We start from the raw sequence: 6,071 nt of genomic DNA, 5'->3' as shown, positions 1-6,071 counted from the left end.
CAACATGGTTAAGCCCCATCTCTACCAAAAATACAAAAAATTAGCTGGGCATGGTGGCACGTGTCTGTGGTCCCAGCTACTTGGGAGGTGGAGGCAGGAGGATCACTTGAACCAGGGAGGTACAGGTTGCAGTGAGCCAAGAATGTGCCATTGCACTCCAGCCTGGGTAATGAAACTATATATATATATATATATATATAAATTAAATAATCCTGCTCAATAAAGGAAACTATAATCAAAGGTACTACATAGGAATAGACCTAGGGGGGAATTTGCAAAATTTAAAGCAAGCAATTGGTTAATATCTAGACCACAAAACCCACTCCTCAAATCAATAAGGCAGTAAACTAAAAGCAAGAAAATAGGCCGGGCGCGGTGGCTCAAGCCTGTAATCCCAGCACTTTGGGAGGCCGAGGCGGGCGGATCACAAGGTCAAGAGATCGAGACCACAGTGAAACCCCGTCTCTACTAAAAATACAAAAAATTAGCCTGGCGCGGTGGCGGGCGCCTGTAGTCCCAGCTACTCAGGAGGCTGAGGCAGGAGAATGGCGGGAACCCGGGAGGCGGAGCTTGCAGTGAGCCGAGATCGCACCACTGCACTCCAGCCTGGGCAACAGCGTGAGACTCCGTCTCAAAAAAAAAAAAAAAGAAAAAGAAAATAGGTAAAAAACATGATTAAGCACTCACTGATGAGTAGCTTCTAACTTTCATTCTTCTGAGTTTGCTGAACCCAGATGCCATTCCTGGGAAGGAAAAAAAAGGAAAAAAACAAACATGGTAGGCAACCACAGAAGGGGAAATCTGAATACTAACAATACCTTGAATGCAATCAGAAAAATGCACATTAAAATATTAATAAGATACCACTTTACACCTATCAGGTAGGCAAAAATTAGTCTGGTAATACCAAATATTAGCAAGATGCAAGATGTGAGGAAACAAATCCCTGCTGTACTCCTGGAGTGTGAGGCATGCAGCCATTTCCATTTTTGCAGTGAAGAAATCTGGGCCTGGCGCGGTGGCTCAAGCCTGTAATCCCAGCACTTTGGGAGGCCGAGACGGGCGGATCACGAGGTCAGGAGATCGAGACCATCCTGGCTAACACGGTGAAACCCGTCTCTACTAAAAAAAATACAAAAAACTAGCCAGGCGAGGTGGCGGGCGCCTGTAGTCCCAGCTATTCGGGAGGCTGAGGCAGGAGAATGGCGTAAACCCGGGAGGCGGAGCTTGCAGTGAGCTGAGATCCGGCCACTGCACTCCAGCCCGGGCGACAGAGCGAGACTCCGTCTCAAAAAAAAAAAAGAAAGAAAGAAATCTGGCAGAACTTTGTGAAATTAAATATGCACATGCTCTATGACCCAGCAATTCTAATCTGTCAACGAAAAGAGTGGAACTTTGTACAATATTTGAAGAGATTTATTCTGACTCAAAGATGACTGACCATGGCCTGTGACACAGCCCTCAGGAAGTCTTGAGAACATGGGCGCAAAGTGGTTGGAGTGCAGCTTGGTTTTATACGCTTTAGAGAGGAATGACACATCAATCAAATACATTTAAGAAATACATTGGTTTGGTCCAGAAAGGCGGAACAACTCAAAGTGGGGGGCTTCGAGGCTATAGGTAAATTTAAATGTTTTCTGGTTGGCAGTCGGTTAAGTCTGTCTAAAAACCTGGGATAGATAGAAAGGGAATGTTCAGGTTAAGGTAAAGATTGTGGAGACCAACGTTCTTTTGAAGTCGCATAATGGCTGCCCTTGGAGACAATAGGTGACAAATGTTTCCTATTCAGATCTTAGTTAGTCTCTTTAGGATTGGGAGGGTCTGGAAGAAAAAGATGTGTGTGTATATATATATTTGTTTGTTTGTTCGTTTTGTTTTGTTTTTGAGATGGAGCCTCGCTCTGTCTCCCAGGCTGGAGTGCAATGGCGTGATCTCCGCTCACTGCAGCCTCCAACTCTTCAGTTCAAGTGATTTTCCCTCCTCGGCCTCCCAAAGTGCTGGGATTACAGGCGTCAGCCACTGCACCCAGCCCTAGCTATGTTAATAAAGATTCTTTATGGATGTAGATTTTCCCCACAAAGAACAGCTTTGCAGGGGCATTAAAATGCCATTAAAAATATGACAAAGAAACATGTTTTGGGGTAAAATATTTTGATTTTCTTCTTTGTCTCGTAATGTTATACCAGAGTCAGGTTGGAAAGCAAATCATTATATATAGGGTTAAATAAAACCCATCTGATGAGAATTTATGATTTGTAAGGCATGACTCCCCAGATCCCTTAGATAGGAATTTGGGCAAGATAAAAAAAATCAGAGTTTAATCATCAACTCCTTCATATATGTTACAGAGAAACTTGTGTCTAGATTCTTGCATGTGAGTATTAAATATATATATTTAAAATTTCTTAAATATACATATTTTAAAAATTAAATAATCCTGCTCAATAAAGGAAACTATAATCAAAGGTAATAGATAGTGAATAGACCTAGGGGGGAATTTGCAAAATTTAAAACAAGCAATTGGTTAATATCTAGACCATACAACCCACTCCTCAAATCAATAAGGCAGTAAACTAAAAGCAAGAAAATAGGTAAAAAACATGATTAAGCCTTCACTGATGAGTAGCTGAGTACGCAAGAATATTTATCACAGCATTATTTGTGGAAGCTCAATGTTAGAACTTAGTTTCAGGTGACTTTCATTAACAAAGTAGAAAGGTTAAATATAGGCCCGGTGCAGTGGCTCACGCCTATAATCTCAGCACTTTGGGAGGCTAAGGAGAGCAGATCACCTGAGGTCCAGAGTTTGAGACCAGCCTGGCCAACATGGTGAAACCCTGTCCCTACTAAAAATACAAAAATGAGCCGGGCTTGGTGGCAGGCGCCTGTAGTTCCAGCTACTCGGGAGGCTGAGGCAGGAGAATCGCTAGAACCTGGGAAATGGAGGTTGCAGTGAGCTGAGATCACGCCATTGCACTCCAGCCTGGGCAACAGAGTGAGACTCCATCTCAAAAAAAAAAAAAGAAGGCCGGGCGCGGTGGCTCAAGCCTGTAATCCCAGCACTTTGGGAGGCCGAGACGGGCGGATCACAAGGTCAGGAGATCGAGACCATCCTGGCTAACACAGTGAAACCACGTCTCTACTAAAAATACAAAAAATTAGCCGGGCGTGGTGGCGGCGCCTGTAGTCCCAGCTACGTGGGAGGCTGAGGCAGGAGAATGGCCGGAACCCGGGAGGCGGAGCTTGCAGTGAGCCGAGATGGCGCCCACTGCACTCCAGCCTGGGCGACAGAGCGAGACTCCGCCTCAAAAAAAAAAAAAAAAAGAAAGAAAAAGAAAGGTTAAATATGGGAGTTGCATAGTATAGAATGCTACTCAGCAGATATACAAAATATTCAAAAGACAACATGGAGAGATCTTAAAAATAGTAGTGAGTGAAAAAACAAAACCATATTTTTGGTACAGTAACACTTATGTCAATTTAAAACTACACCAAGGACCGTGTGCAGTGTCTCATGCCTGTAATCGCAGCACTTTGGGAGGCCGAGGCAGCAGATCACCTGAGGTCAGGAGTTTGAGACCAGCCTGGCCAACATGGTGAAACCCCATCTCTACTAAAAATACAGAATTACCCGGGCATGGTGGCAGGTGCCTGTAATCCCAGCTACTTGGGAAGCTGAAGCAGGAGAATCACGTGAACCCAGAAGGAAGATGTTGCAGTGAGCTGAGGTCACACCATTGCACTCCAGCCTGGGCAACACAGCGAGGCTCTATCTCAAAAAAATAAAACTAAAACTAAAAATAAATAAAATACATTAAAATAAATAAATAAATAAAACTACACCAAGGAACTTCTGGCTATAGCAGTGTAAAGGGGTCTGTGGGGCAGGCATGGTGGCTCAAGCCTGTAATCCCAGCACTTTGGGAGGCCGAGACGGGTGGATCACGAGGTCAGGAGATCGAGACCATCCTGGCTAACATGGTGAAACCCCGTCTCTACTAAAAATACAAAAAATTAGCCGGGTGAGTTGGCAGGCGCCTGTAGTCCCAGCTACTCGGGAGGCTGAGGCAGGAGAATGGCATAAACCCGGGAGGCGGAGCTTGCAGTGAGCTGAGATTCAGCCACTGTACTCCAGCCCGGGCGACAGAGTGAGACTCCATCTCAAAAAAAAAAAAAAAAAAAGGGGGGTCTGTGAATCTTCACAAAAAACAACTATGAAATTAAATAAAATTGCTCCAAACAACTATTTCAAGTCTCTGGAAACTGAGCAAGGCAGAAAACAAATTGAGGAGCTTTTATTCTTGAAAAACTGCTACAGCTTCAAGCAAAAGCAATGTGAGTTTGCAGCCTTCTTGTCTGAGGCTGCTCCCATCCAACTTCCATGGTGGCTGGGAATTGTAGTTTTACCAGTGTGGAACTGGCCGTGAAAACCAGCATGTTTGCTGTCACAGTGGGTAGACTGAAATTGTAAGAGTTAGGTGGAGGCGGACAAAAGCCTGCAACGTTCTCAGCTGAATGATATGAATTTGGTAGGAAATAAACAGGCAAAAAACCCTCTAGCTGTGCTAGCTCAAAGTGGCACACCTAGTTGGGTTCAGTGGTGGAAAAGTCAGAAATTTAGGTGGAAAATAGGAACTACAAAAGGGCTGAGATAAGCTCTCCTACATCCCTGGCTCACTGAGAAACTATCATATGCATGGAGGATACCTCAGAGAGCTCCCTGAAAAAATAAAAGGCAAGGAAGACTTGAACACTGGCTGCACATTTTAATGCACTTCTCAATCTTCAAACAGATATATTGGCAGAAGTGGATGCTATATGGGCTTGAGGTATTTGAAGACAATGCTTAATCTAATCATTGGCTGAACACTGTGCTATGTAATCATAGGGGTGATATTGCTGCAGGATAATTAAGGAATCAGAGAGACTGAGGGGTTGAGGAGGAATTGTTTAATTATTTAGGTGCACTGACCAAATCAGATTAACGTCCAAAGGACTGAGCCCCGAACAAAGAGTCAAGCTACCTTTTAAGCATTTTGTGGACTGGGGGGAGATCTGTGCAGGGGGAAGCATATTACAGAAGTGAGAAACAAAATTATTCAATTAAGACATGCATTACATCATTTCTTACTTTTCAAGGAACAACATGTTTTACGACTTGAGATTATCTGTCTAGTGACCTTGCAGCTGCACAGCTAGAGAAACAGAATCTTCACAATGCTTGGGAAAGGGAAAGATAAGGCTCACTAGCCACAGAAAAACAGGCAGTTAATTTTAAAGGACTCCAGCCCTTTGCCTTCCTCAAGGGGAATTGGGTTTTCTTACATACAACTGAGTTTTTGCTTACACAGTGTTTAACTTCTTCTTTTTTTTTTTTTTTTTTTTTTTGAGACGGAGTCTTGCTCTGTTGCCCAGACTGGAGTGCAGTGGCGCAACTTCGGCTCACTGCAAGCTCTGCCTCCCAGGTTCATGCCATTCTCCTGCCTCAGCCTCCCAAGTAGCAGGGACTACAGGTGTCCGCCACTATGCCTGGCTAATTTTTTTTGTATTTTTAGTAGAGACGAGGTTTCACTGTGTTAGCCAGGCTGGTCTCGAACTCCTGACTTTGGGATCCACCTGCCTCAGCCTCCCAAAGTGCTGAGATCACAGGTGTGAGCCACCATGCCCAACCTACAGGCTTTAATTTTTTTAATTCCTGTTCTAATACCTGAGGGAACTTTTTTTTTTTTTTGACACAGAGTCTAACTCTGTCACCCAGGCTGGAGTGCAATGGCTCGATCTCAGCTGACTGCAACCTCTGCTTCCCAGGTTCAAGTGATTCTCCTACTTCAGCTTCCCGAGTAGCTGAGAGTATAGCTGGGTGCCACCATGCCTGGCTAAATTTTGTATTTTTAGTAGAGATAGGGTATCACCATGTTAGCCAGGTTGGCCTCAAACTCCTGACCTCAAGTGATCCATCCACCTCAGCCTCCCAAAGTGCTGGGATTACAGGCATGAGCCACTGCACCTGGCTGGAAAAATTTATTATTGTTATTATTTGAGATAGGGTCTCACTCTGTTACCCAGGCTGA

At 44.2% G+C, this 6,071-nt stretch overlaps 1 non-coding gene across 1 annotated transcript; it reads left to right on the top strand.

Annotated features, from left to right (window-relative positions):
• Positions 1 to 681: 681 nt before the first annotated feature.
• Positions 682 to 752, top strand: LOC112426569 (small nucleolar RNA SNORD59). Its single transcript, XR_003017956.1, has one exon. It is a non-coding gene; the product is annotated as a small nucleolar RNA SNORD59 (small nucleolar RNA).
• Positions 753 to 6,071: the final 5,319 nt, after the last annotated feature.

This window comes from Macaca nemestrina, chromosome 1, assembly GCF_043159975.1.
Source record: "Macaca nemestrina isolate mMacNem1 chromosome 1, mMacNem.hap1, whole genome shotgun sequence".
Lineage (NCBI taxonomy): Eukaryota > Metazoa > Chordata > Mammalia > Primates > Cercopithecidae > Macaca > Macaca nemestrina.
The sequence above is the reverse complement of the archived record's forward strand: the minus strand, read 5'-3'. Positions and strand labels throughout refer to the sequence as shown.